This window comes from Pelodiscus sinensis, chromosome 1 (assembly GCF_052426305.1).
Source record: "Pelodiscus sinensis isolate ZL-2025 chromosome 1, ASM5242630v1, whole genome shotgun sequence".
NCBI lineage: Eukaryota > Metazoa > Chordata > Testudines > Trionychidae > Pelodiscus > Pelodiscus sinensis.
The window spans coordinates 119321485-119335172 of NC_143052.1; the positions used below are offsets into that span (position 1 = coordinate 119321485).

The 13688-nt window shown below is 39.9% G+C and overlaps 1 long non-coding RNA gene across 1 annotated transcript in view; it reads right to left on the bottom strand.

Moving 5' to 3' along the window:
- Window positions 1–7550, bottom strand: part of LOC112545497 (uncharacterized) — a 70357-nt gene extending 62807 nt beyond the window's left edge. The window contains exon 1 of the long non-coding RNA XR_012900864.2: window positions 7247–7550. This is a non-coding gene — a long non-coding RNA (uncharacterized LOC112545497). The remainder of the gene's footprint in view (window positions 1–7246) is intronic.
- Between the last annotated feature and the right edge of the window lie 6138 nt (window positions 7551–13688).

Here is a 13688-nt window from a genome sequence, read left to right on the forward strand (position 1 = left end):
CCTTTTGTTACTGTTCTTCTTTTCAAGTCTCAGATGTATCATAAGACTCTTCAAATTAAAAACGGGAACAATAAAAGCAGGCCAATGCCAGCAATCCAGTCATATGCTTGTTGCATTTACATAAGCAGATCATGTGTTATCTCCTGCAGTTAGATAGGCTTGAGATTTGTAAGTTCTTCAGATCTTCCTGGGATACTCAATTTGTGGCTGGTACAACTTTTGTGCCTCAAGTGTTTTGACCATTACCAGGATACATGTTGGTATTGTTTGCTACCTCCCAAGGCATTTTTCTATGGCCATTTTAATTTTCCATTCTACTTAATTTTGAATGCAGATTAATCTGGATGAAGATCAATCAATGGGGTAAATTCTACTCCTGTGTTTACACCAGTTTAACTCCATTGACTTTAGGGAAGCAGAAGGAAGTAGAAAAGGACTCAAGCAGTTTCTCCAATGCATCCAATATCAAAAGAGACATCTGTTAGTCTATGTGCCACCGGACTCCTTGTCGCTTTTGGAGATCCAGACTAACACGGCTACCCCTCTGATTCTGAAAATGACCCTTTTGATATTAAGTTAGTGGGCTCACTAATATTAAACTTTATAAGAAAGTGACATTGTTGAACATTTTGATGCAGTCTGGCAGGTCTGTCTTGACTTCTGGAATCAAAGCACTTAAAACACATTTCCTAAATTAAGGGCCTAATCCTGAAAGCAACTATTATTGGATGAAATGGTTACTTGCATGAGTAGTTCCACTAAGTCAATAAGCCCATGTCTACACTGCTATTGAAGGTATGATCTGAAGCAAGTGTGGGTGCCCCAGGGTTAGCTCTAATCTATTTAGCTTGATAAAAATATCCATGAAGATGCAGCACCACTGGTTTCAGTGCACGGTAGAGCCACCAGTAGATACCCAGGGGGACCAACTAAGCTTATATAGCCAATGCTGACGTCTGTCCACAGCCACATTTTCACTGCTATTTTTAGTGAGCTAGCTAGGTTAAACTAGCACGCATATGCCTAGCTGACCTGCAAATCACACCTTCAGCTGCAGTGTAGATGTATCCAGGGTGGTGTATACTAAGCCAGTAGTAAGTGCTTACCAGCTTAAGGCTTAAAAGGAAACACACCAACGTATATCAATCTTGTATCAATGACTGTGTTAGATTGGAATGCATTGGATTTCTTCCCTACCCATGAAAAACATCTCTGTGTATGTCAAGACATTTTTCTTTCATGGATACAGTCAGCCCTTGACTTAATGTTCTGGAAATATCCCTCCTGAATTCCTGACTATGCCTTATTGTATCCATGCTCCTCAAACTGAAGAAGCTTTACATAAATGGGTCTGTTTTCACACCCTCTCTTTCAGCGAGAAAGCAAATACCAAGGTGATTTTTGTGGGTCAAAATCCCATTTTGTGGTGTGGTGTGGTGTGAGGAAGAAGGCATTTTGGAATAATCCCATCAGTGATAGCTCAGATTAAACTCTGAATTTATACCAACCTCCAATGACATCTTAGATAAATCATTCAGTTAGGGGCTCCTAATTTTATTAACATGTGTACATGTATACACACACACTCATGCAAGTGGTGGGGGAAGCCACAGTCTGCAGTCAGCTGTAGCATCCCACTTTTCCCCCTCTCCCCCTAGACTTGGATAATTTTTTTCTTTAAAAACACACTGAAATTTTTTGTTTTATTTTAAACAGATGGGCAGCAGCGCCGCCTTTCCTTAGCCCTTTGTGTACGTACCACAAGAGCAGTTGCCACCTCCGCTGGTGCAGAGACCTCCTCCCCTTGGACTGACAGCCTGTCTCAGTGTTAAAAAACAGTTCAAGGTAGCACTTGAGACCAAACGTGCCATTTTCCTTGTCAAAATGAAAGCTGTAAATTTGAAGCCTAATGCTTAATGTATCCAGATATTGAACACAGGGACTTTTATCCCCAGCTTAATGGTCTGTCTAAAATAATCAAAAAAGATTGCTTAAAAATTCTAGGTCCTCAGAGGTCCTATAAAAATTGTGTGGAACACTGGTTTGGGGGTATTTGGATGGGGGTTTGAAGCAAAAAAAGAAATAATGCCCTGGAAAATATTTGTGGAGAAAGAATAGAATCTCTTATCTTGAACCCATGGGAGCTGCATGTAAATCTGTCTAAATTCAGGAGACCAGATCCTCAGCTGATGTAAATCACCACAAGTTCACTGAGTGTAGTGAAGATTTGATGCTATACCCCAGGAGGGTATCTTTCTTGGGGGCAGGAGGGGGCGGTTCTTTTATAACGCTGGTCACAGTGGTGTGAGAAACTATTGCCTCATCATCCTTTAAGGTACCACTGTTTGCTTTGGGATTTTTGTTGATTTATTAATTTGGGTTAGATGTCTGTCTAAGGATTTGTCGGGTCTGTTAGCTTAGTTTTATGATTTTTTCATTAAGGAAAACGTCTGTAATTTATGGATAAGATTGTCAAAAATGCTTACAAAAATCTTATACTGTTTTTTCCCCCGTGGTGAGAGCCTGAGGTACAGTAGAAATGATTGGTAGAGCTTTCACAAGGGATTTTAACAAACTTTCTCCCTTCTCTCAAGCAACGGTCCCCTACTTCCCACATAATAGCTTCCAAGTACATTATTTCAATGGGCTAGATTCAATAATACTGGAGCAGGGATTGCATCTTGTGCCAATGAGCCCTCTTGTGCTCAAGGTAAGCTCCACCTCAAAGAAGGGCAAGCAGCATTACCGGTATCTGCCCTCAGAAAACGTAGGCTTTTATACATAGTTACTATTACTCACAAACTGAAAATCTGGATCTGTGTAAATGGACAAATATTGGTCACTTATTCTACCCTGCCACAAAAAACAAACAAACAAACAAAAAACAAACACCACCCTTTCCTTATCTAATTTAGTTTAGCATAACTTAAATACTTGTGCATTTTGGACATGTATGTCTAAAAGCTTTTGAAGTGTGCTGTCATTCACTTATACCCGTGAACCCCATTGTAATGCATGCATTCAAATGTCTGTCTGTAGCCTGTAATAAAAGGAACTATTAAAAAAATAAGCGTGCATGGATTATAGACTTCATTTTGAAATGTTGGTAAATACAGTGTTTATATCTCCAGCCATAAGCTGCTATCTGGAATCATCTTTAGGAAAATTTCCTACTTTATTATTTGGTTCTTTGTTGTTATTTCCCCCCTTTTTGGTTAGTTTCTCTTCTAAAACTACAAAAGCAAAAACAAGTACACAGGGAAAAATCTTTTTTCCTCCATTAGTCAAACTACAATAAATTATCAGCCAAAATACATTCATATTTAAACTTGCTGTTGTCTGTCCATAAACAGTCCTTCTAGGGAGCAGTCATTCCAGAAGAGAGATATTTTGGAACCTTGTGAACTTCCAATATCAAGATGACAGTAAGATCAGGTAAGAATGGAGCAGCAATCTTATTTATCCAGGCTTTTGACACCTGGATCGAAATCTTAACATTACTTTAAAAAGTAGCACTAAGCAAACTTCAGGGCCTCACATGATATAAGCATCTCAACGTGTGGACGCTTATCTGAAGCTTAGCTAATGAAACATTCTCAGGGTCTTGACCCCATCTGCTGTAAATCAGAAAAACTTCTTCCAAGTCTGAGCTACACCAGTTTGTATCAGTTGATCTGTCCCTGAGTCTGCAAAACCTTACAAAGCTTCCTTGCAAGATTTCTGGCACCCCCACTTTCAATCCTGGCTAAGAATATCACAAAAGGAACTTTTGTGTAATATTTCAGCCTTTATATTCCATCCAGGAACTCAGAACCATGATGATGTGCCAAAATGGACACACTTACCTGGCTATTTTAGAAGCTTTAAAAGGGTTTGGTTATAGATTAGGTCTAGATCTGAGCACAGGTTCGAGAACCATTGTTTTTTCCAAAACCCCAGTCTAGTTATTCCTACACAAAGGCAGTTCAGTTTGGTTTGATATTGGATGTTTCGGTAACAGATAAAAGTGTTTTTTCCATAGCCTTCCCTCCACAAGTAAAACTGTCTCAAACATAAATCCTAGCTTAAAATCAGATGCAAATAGTACATCCATTATGTAAGCTGTCATTTAAACTCGATAGTTTGTAGATGACATTTTAAAAGGACAATAACTATACAATAACTGTCTGTCTGGACTGTACTTTTTAAAGCCAACTTTCATACACCAGGAAACAAAACAAGTGCAAGACGGTTTAATGTACCTCAGCAAGTCCTACAATAATTCTAATCAGTTGTCAGTTAAGAAGTGTCTTGTAAAGAACTGTGTGGAATTGCTACTGTCTATTACCTGTGTCTATTCCTTTCGGTTCAGTTGAGCATTTAAAAAAAACGATAATAAATGCATTCAATAATTGTTTGAATTGATGCTGTGCATTCTGTCATAAATGGTTTATGGATAACCATCAATTCGTTCTGCTCATCACTCTAACAAGTTCAATGTACTACTCAGAGCAAAGGACGACTATTTATTTAACAGCTCTTGGCAGGAAAATTTGTTGCGTGCCACAACTTTACAAAGAACATTAAAATCAATGACAATTTATAAACCAAAGGCTAGGAATTATGCTTTAGATTCCCATAATTCATCAGAATAAAGCTGTCAGATACCTTTTATTATAAATTAATAGCATGTTGTCTAAAAGCTGTTGGTGGCAATGTTTTGTCAGTTTAGCAGTGACATCTAGTGGACATGTGTATTTATTAACTAGTGGTTTTATTTTACTTCCTAGAGAGAAACTCACTACTGTATCAGCATTCAGTGGCATGGAAAAATGTGTGCAGAACAATGTGTTTGATCATGCAATCATTAACATCTTTTAATGTTATTTAGGTATTTTAATTATAAAGAAATCATACTGATCCTAAATAGTGTATTTCTATTAATTTATAGTTTATATATAGGTTACTGGCAATGAGATCATTTTTTATCTACCTTGCTTGCCTTTCAAACGTGATTTTCTTTTTGTAATTTTTACTCTTCTACTCAAACTTCATTGTAATTTTTACTCTTCTACTCAAAATCATTACGAGATTTCAGAATGACCACTCACACACTCTTTATGATTCCCAATTAAGTGGTGGAAATACATGGGATTTGATCAGATAAATTGTTTTTAAAACTCCATTGCTTTTATAACCCAAGAATTAAGTATTTCAGATTTTATTTTGTATTTGGTAAGAAATCTTTAATCTTTAACAAATCTTGAAAAAAGTGACCTCTTGAATTTTGTCTTTCAAATATTAATTTAAATTAAATACAGAGAAATAAAAGACGACTGGGTGAAATGATGCAGTAGGAAGAATCTAATTTCTCTCACATCCCACAGAGCAGTTACTTTTGTTCTGATGTAAATAAAGTAAAGGAGCAGTCTTCAATACTATACTGTTTTTCACATTTAGTTTTGTCTCCATTTCCTGCAACTGCGGAATAATACATATCTAAACTATATCTGTTTCCAACAGCTTTGTTGGCTTACAATGGTCCTGATGATAAAAAGAAAACATGAAAAGATAATTTGTGAAAATATTCTTTCTACTGTATAATGTCAGAGGATATGGAGCTGATAAGCTTCTAACATAAGGGTGAATAGATGCAGCTGCATTTACAATGATAATCTTTACACGCGCTTATTTTTTAACATACTTGGATTGTATTATATTCTTAAATAGAAAATACCATGTTTATTTCTACATTGAATAAATGATAGCTATCACTGCAATTTCCAAACCATAGTCAACCCAGGAGCACATACTACTGGCAACTGGTAACCTAGGGTATGTCTACAAAGCAGGGCTAAACTCAAAAGAAACCATGCAACTTGAGCTATGCTAATTGCATAGATGAAGTCAAAATAGCTTATTTCCAATTTGGGAATGTCTACACAGCACTTTCAAAATAGAGCACTCTTCCTCCAACTTCCCTTACTCCTCGTACAATCAGGGTTACAGGAGTCGGAGTAAGAAGTCCACCAGCTCAACATTATTTCTACATTATGTCAAACTAACTGCTTGTGTGTAGACGCGGACTAAGTTATTTCCGAATAACGTGAGTTATTCCAAAATAACGCTGCTGTGTTGACATAGCCCTAGTGACATGTTTGCCTCCATTATTCTAGCTGCTATTTTCTATTAGAAGCAGCTAATCAAGTACATCTTCCTAATTGTGCATCTAAGCAGTAGCTGTAGTGTCCACAAGGATGTTCTGTGAATGTGAGGTGAGGTATTCAGGAGACCTTCTCTGTATAAGATGTGGGCCACAGTACAAACAAAATTTCAGATAAGCTTGCTAGTATTTTGTTTTTAGCTCTTATGCCATGTGGCTTTTTTACAACATGTGCCTTTTGTTCCTTCTGATCTAGTTCTTAAGTCTTTCAGAAAGCCCACATGACTGCATACCTCACAATCTTTAACATTTGTATTCTGACAAAACTCCTGTAGAGGAGAGAAACTATATTATCCCTATTTTACAGCAGGGGAACTGAGGCTCAGAGCTGCTAAGTGATCTATCCAAGATCACAAGAAAGTCTGTGGCAGAGCAGAGAATTGACCCCACAGGTTCCCCAAGACTGTGCCAATCCTAACCACTGGATCACCTCTCCTTTCCAACACAATCACTTTTTTTTTTACCCTATTCACTTGTGTGGCTTGATTTTTCCCTGCCTGTCACCTTCCTCAGCAATATTTCCCTTTCCATTCCAACTCTATGGCTCCTTGGCTTCATGTTCCCACTGTAACCATTTCCCTCCTTTAGCCATGTGTGGCCTGAAGGTTGGGTTCAAAGAACCAGTTTTGTAGATGGTGGGTCAGTGGCCCAGCAAAACTTTGTAAATGGTCAGTCTTTAACATCACAAGCACACCATTCAAAGCTAAAAGGTAACATTCACCCCAGTATAGATCTTAGATGACGTCTCCTGCATGAAATAAAACCTACTTGAGCCTCGAGTTTACCCCGTCTCTTTAAAAGCAACCACAACATCCCGTCACAGTGCCTGACCCTGCATTCCTCTTGCACCCACGGAATCTCAAACCCCCAGTACTCCACCGGGATTGTTATCTGCTTCAGTACTGAGGGACCTGATCTCTCATCTGTACAACCTAACCATACATTTTCTAGAAGAGGCCAAACTACTCAGGACAGATGACAGACGGATAGTTCAGTTTCCTTTGTGGTTTTGGTTTGCTATTAGCATGTAGATACATGGCTTACCTGTCCATCATCGGGTGCACCTCGGCCTCAGTTTCTCCATGCTGTGATCTCCCTTTGCTGGCAGGCAGTTTGTGCCTCACTCTCCAGGGATCCAGCCCCCTCTTGGTGATTGGTAGTTTCTCCCTTCAGTCACACACAAAAGTCTGCCCCTTCCAGGGTAACAAAATGTCCACATGAAAAGAAAACACCACCTTTGCCAAGCAACTCTCCATAGTTCTTGTGTCATGCAGGAAAATGAAAGGAGGCTTCCTCCCACCCACTCTGCTCTTGGATCCCTGACTAAGAGCAGATGCCTATACCAGGCCTCAAGCCTGCACCACTCCTATCCAGTGTTCCCTCTAGGGGCAGCACAGCTTCACAGGTGATTGATTAATCAGCCTCCCCCACCCCAGTCAGAGGCTCAGGGCTCTGTGCAGGGAGCTGACTGAAGGGCGGGGCTGATTAATCACCTGTGAAGCTGTGCTGCCCCTTGCTGTTTCTTTCTCCTGTTTCCACTGCTCACCTAAATTTTCATTCCGGTAACAGAGGACACACAGCTGCAAAAAGACAGTTAGCAAAGGACCGAATTCATGCCTCTGGGAACATTTTTCAAACAAATACTCTTAGAAACTAAAATTGCACTTTTTTAAAAAAGAGGCCAGAATATACTCTAACACAAAAAGCTCAAAAAGAAATATTAGATGATAAAAGCATAGATCATATGCAGGATGCACATAAATGAAGTGCCTAAAGAAAGAGAGAGAGAGAGAGAGAGAGAGAGAAAGTCACACTGATAAATATTTACACCATATTCCCAACCATCTACAGTAACTGAGTCTCAGGATTGCCTTACTTCCCAGCTATCCAGAAAAGCGAAACAGACATGGATATACTAAAAGTAAAAGATTCCTGCAGAAAAGAATAGCAGCTCATATGTGCTGAGGGCTACCTGTCCAGGAGGCCACATCAGAATGAAACCTAACATACCAAATTATGTTGCTGATTGTGATAACTCCAAGAAATAGGGCAAGGATTAAACTTGATCTGTGTCCTTTTGGATGTCCAGTCTGGCCCTAGCCTCTACCAGAACAATTTCTCTCTGCTAAGTCCCTTCTCTCTGGCCACACAGTTCACACTGTCAGCAGAGCGAATAAGCATTTAATACCATTTTTCCCCTCCACCACCTTGTTGTTAAGTGAAGGCAGATGAACACATTTTTCAAGGACAGTACAACTTTCATTTCCATAAACATAACTGTCAGATTCAACTCAGATTAGATAATAATAAAAGGGGAACAGTATTTATGTTAAAGTACAGAAAAAAAAATAGAATAGGTTAAACCTTTAAATATGTCAATTATTCCTGCAAAAAGAGTCTGCAAACTGGTTCCTTCTTAATTTACAGAAAGCAAATATAATTTAAGACATTCAGAAATCTAAAGCCTCTGTAACATCTTTTGACTGTTATCTGTCTCAGCATTGTCATTGTGCTCTCAAGATGGAGTCTTGTCTCCTCTAACTTCCAAGAGAGGTTCACATCCCATGCTTCTGAAATTCCCCCTTAGAAAGAGTAACCCATCTTCCTTCAAGCACACTTATGATTAATTTGTGGAAAGAAATTAAGCTAAGCTGTTAGTCAATGGCTTTCCTGAGAAGCTTTAGGAAATTTCTTGACTTGTTACTTGTCCTTAGCATAACTTTTAATGGTTATATTTAGCCAACTGTCCAAATCCTTAGGACCGTGGTCACCAACCAGTAGATCGTGAGCTACTGGTAGATCTCAGGGGCTCTAAGAGTAGCTCTTGAGCCCTCTCTGAACTGCGCACCTGCGCAATACATTTACATTAGATTTCCTCATTTGAGGAGCAGCTACTCACCGAGCAACAAAACAGGTGAGTAGCTGCGAGGAATGGTGGGCGCTGGGAGGTAGGGAGGGCTGAAACTCCCCAGTCAGATGACTGTGGCTTTCAGCTGAAAGAGGCTGCCCCGTGCTCCAGCTGATTGGCAGCTTCTCCTTTGCGCCTGCCCACGTGGAGCTTGGTGCACCCTGGCTGAGTGCCATGGCCAGCTGGCCGGGCAGCCGCTTCTCTTCCCTCCCGCCCGGCTGCCCTGCGCTCAGCCCAGGGAGGCTGCATCTAGCTCCAGCTGTGCTGGAGCAAGCTTCCCAGGCTGAGTGCAGGGCAGCCGGGCGGGAGCGAAGAGAAGCGGCTTCCCGGATAGCTGGCCATGGTGCTCAGCCAGGGTGCACCAAGCTCCACGTGGGCAGGCGCAGAGGGGAAGCCGCCCAATCAGCTGGAGTGCGGTTCAGCCTCCTCCGGGCTGAAGGCCACAGCCAGCTGGCCAGGCAGCTTCTTCTCTGCACCAGCCCACGTGGAGCGTGGTGCACCCTGGTTGAGCACCACTTCCAAATGTTGAAAAACCTTTTTAAAAAAGCAGCAGTATAAGGATTGGGGATAGCAAGTGATGGAGAGGAGGAGAATAGAGAGGGCGGGGCTTCAAGGAAGGGGCGGGGCGGTAGATCTTGGCTTGGTCTGTCATTTAAAAAGTGATCTTGGGTGTAAAAAGGTTGGAGACCACTGCCTTAGGATATACCATGTTTCCACCGGAAGCCCTCTGGCCAGTCAAGCATAGATGCAATTAATATTCAAATAGTCCTGTGGCATGTACATTTCTATAGGTGCTTGTGTCTTCCCAAATGAAGCATGAGTTGAATGTGGGCATCCTCAGTTTTATGCACGGCATGTTCACGGTCCTAATATTATAAAATTAAAAATTGTAAGCACCAATACTGACAAGATTAAAAATTGGATAGAATGGCTATAATCTGTCCCAGAGAGGAAAGCCACTCATGAGACTAGCATACATCTTCTTCAGTCTGCATACATTTCTGAGCGGGGCTGTGACAGCATGTCACAGCAATAGGGCTTAGAAGATTTGGCAGAAAGCACTTTAAAAACAGCACCCACAAGTTATTACTCCAGTGTACTCTGTGTCATATGGTGGGTGGTTTCCAGCATGAGAGAATTAGCCTGTGAGTAGCAATCATTCCTCTTGAAAATCAAAATGTCTCAGCAAAATCCAGAGGGCCAAACTCAGACAGAGATTATGTGTAAAGTGGTGTAAACTAGATTCTTTTTGAACTACTGACATCCACTTATATTTCAATAAATTACTGTAATGGAGTCTACAGAAGTGTAATAGCTCTACCTATTCTCTTCTAGCTGAAAGAAAGTATTAAGAACAACCTACTGCAATAAACTCATTCCTATACTCTGTGTGTTAATTGCTTTTTTTGCTAAACTCCTCTCTTCTGGCTCCCCTTACGATATGAACTAGATCAACTGAGGGATTTTATTTTTTAACCCTCAGAATCAGTATGCCAGAAGTATCGGGTCACTCAGGCTCAGTAGGCCAAATTTATAATTAAGCTGTAAAATAGCAACAATGGGCTAACATCATATCAATTACGGTATGTCTACACTACAGCGTTAACTCAAGTTAACTTAATTCAAAATAGTTAATTTGAATTAAGCTAATTTGAATTAACGCATCTACACACAAAGTCTATTTCGAAATAGGGGTTTGCATGTATAGACTCTATTAAAGTTAATTCGAAATAACAGCTGTTATTTCAAATTAACTTTTCAGTGTAGATATACCCTCAGAGAGTAGCTATGGAAATGGGTGTAGTTCAGTGTGATTCATGCAAAACATTTTTCACCTTTCCAGTTTTAAATCCATCATGATCAGCATTGCTTGAATTTTCAGTCTGGGGTTCATGCTAATCCTAAAATGCCAGAATATCTGAGATGTATCTAGTTTTCACAGATTGGCTCAGGTATCCTTGAAAGTTAGTTCAGGTTAGCCAAGCTTTAGGGACCTTTCAGCCAAGCTGGCTGATGATTCTGACCTTGCATGAAAAAACTTCTCACAACTCTATGCTCTACGTTAAATTCACATTGGCTAAGCATCCAAATATTCAAACTAATAAAAGGAAATAATTTATTTACTTAATTATCCTGTGAAATTCATTGCCACAAAATACCACTGAGGACAAGATTTTAAATAGGAGTATGTATTTTATAGGTAAGGAGAACATCCCTAGCTGTATTTGTTATGTTAAAAACATCTTTATACAAGATATAAACCTTCATACTTCAGGCTATAAGCTAAATCACTAGCAAATTAAAGGGAAAACAATAAATTTCTCATACAGGCAGGTTATTCAACAGTTGTCTGATATTACTTTTGGCAACACTTTCTCTGAAACTTTGCTATTCTCAAATGACAATGTATTAGGTGGGTCACTGATCAGATATGGTATGGAAATTCCTATGTTCCTAAATGTGTTTCTAAAAGCTTAACAAACCATATGCCAGCCTCCATGATCCAGTAATCAAGATGGAAATGTTGCAAAATCAAGCTTTCTTATGATACTGAGATTTTCAGTATTTTCTGGTGCTGATTGGGTTGGAAATAACGTACTGCAAAAGAAAAGGGGGAAAAAAAGATCTTACACAGAGATAGCAGGCAGGACAGTGGACTAAAGACAGGCTCTCTTGCCAGCTCTGATTTAGGATCCTGTTTTCAAAAGTGATCTCTAACTCTGATTCATCCAGTTTTGGAATTTCAGACACCTGAGTTCCTGGCACCCAGAACTTCAGCTCCAGTCAATGGATGTTGTGGGTGCTCAACAACACTGAGAATTGGGTCACTTATTTAGTGGCTTAATTTTATGTAACTGTGTGATTTTGTCCTTGGTGTTAAAGTGAGGCACACAAAGCTAGGGGCTGTTCTTGTAAATTTGGTCAATCTATAAATCAGGTCATGAATATGTACCATTTTTGCAGACTATTTTGAGATCTTCAGATAAAAAGGAGTACAGCACCATGTTAGATCAGCACTAACACTGGCCAGAAAATAGGAATTATATTTTGTGGAAATTACTTTCATGAATTTTTTTCTATGAAATTTGTCCTGAAAAAAGTATTTCTTCTTCATTTAACTTTGAAACATTTAGACCACTTCTAGTTTGTACTTATCCTGGCCTCAACCAAGAAGTACAGTAGTGTATGTTAATATTTTAAAAAAATTAAAACAGTGACATTATTTATTATTATAAATAAAGTCAAAATATATTTTGGTATAAGCTTGCTTCAAATTTTGTGTAATGTTCTGTCTCCTGGTTTGTTCAATGTCTTCCCCTCTTCTCTTCTTAGTGGCTTTTCTCCTCAGTCCTTAGTGGACCAGGGAATGCAACTGTAGATGACAACAGAACTAACCAACGTGGCTCTCACTGAATGAAGTACGATGCTTTCTGGCAGAATTAAATCATCTTCTGTGTCACACAATAATAGCTATGAAATCCCCTTGGAGTCAGGGTTCACAGCACCTTGTAGAATTGAGTCTCCCTTGAATAGTAATTGATGTAATTATGAGTCAAATCCTGAGCTCCTTACAGAGGAAAAATACCGTATGAGATGAATGATCTTGTCTATGCTGGCCCTCTTTCCCCACACGTTCAAAAAATATTCCTGCCATTATCACTAACAGTGGGACTCTACGGATGGTTGAAAGAGCAGCAGCTGTTTACACACAATGTACAGGAGTGCCAAGTACGTAGCCATCTGCCCATGCCCTTGGAAGGGCTAGATGATTCAGTGGTAAAAATGCTGGTGGTCAGGGGAGTCTTGCCTATACCTCAGGAACCAGCCCAACAATACTTTGGACTTCCTAATATTTTTTAATTGACGCTATACAACACTAAGAAAGCTTTAGCAGAGTACACCCTAGTGAGGCGGTTAACAATTCATAGGGATTGCCTCACCCACAAGTGGGTGGAACACTGCAACTGTTTAATTTGGTCAAATTTGGAATAAAATGTATGTTTTATGGAAAATTTGTATAAAACTCAAGGCTAACAAAGAGGCCAAATTTTGTCAACCTTCCTCACACAGAGCAGTGCTGTACTTTGCAAACTGTCTGTTTAGTCCATATGGAAAAAAATATTCAAAATAATGAATACATTCAAGGTAGGCGCAACTGTTTGTGGGCTTGAAAGCTTGATTTTGCTACCCCATCTGACCACATGCAGACAGACTGAAAGTTACTGATGGGCTGGGAGCCCACTAGGCAGACCTTGATTCAGGTCTGCCTAGATCTGGTGTAAATTAGGGCTGCACAAAGAGAGCAAATTATTCACTGAGGTCTATTCAGTACTAATTTGAGCCCAGGTTTTGCCACTCTTAGGCCAGGTCTATACTAGACCTGGGCAGCTCAGCTTAAGCTACGCAACTCCAGCTACATAGAATATCTAGCTGGAGTCAGCTTACCAGAAGCCGAGCTTGGAGGCATCTTCATAGGAGGAGGCAGACAGGAGCAAACACTCCCATTGACTTCCCTTACTCTTGGCAAAGGCAGGAGTACTGGCCGCTGATGGGGGGCGTCCTCTGAATTTCATTTAG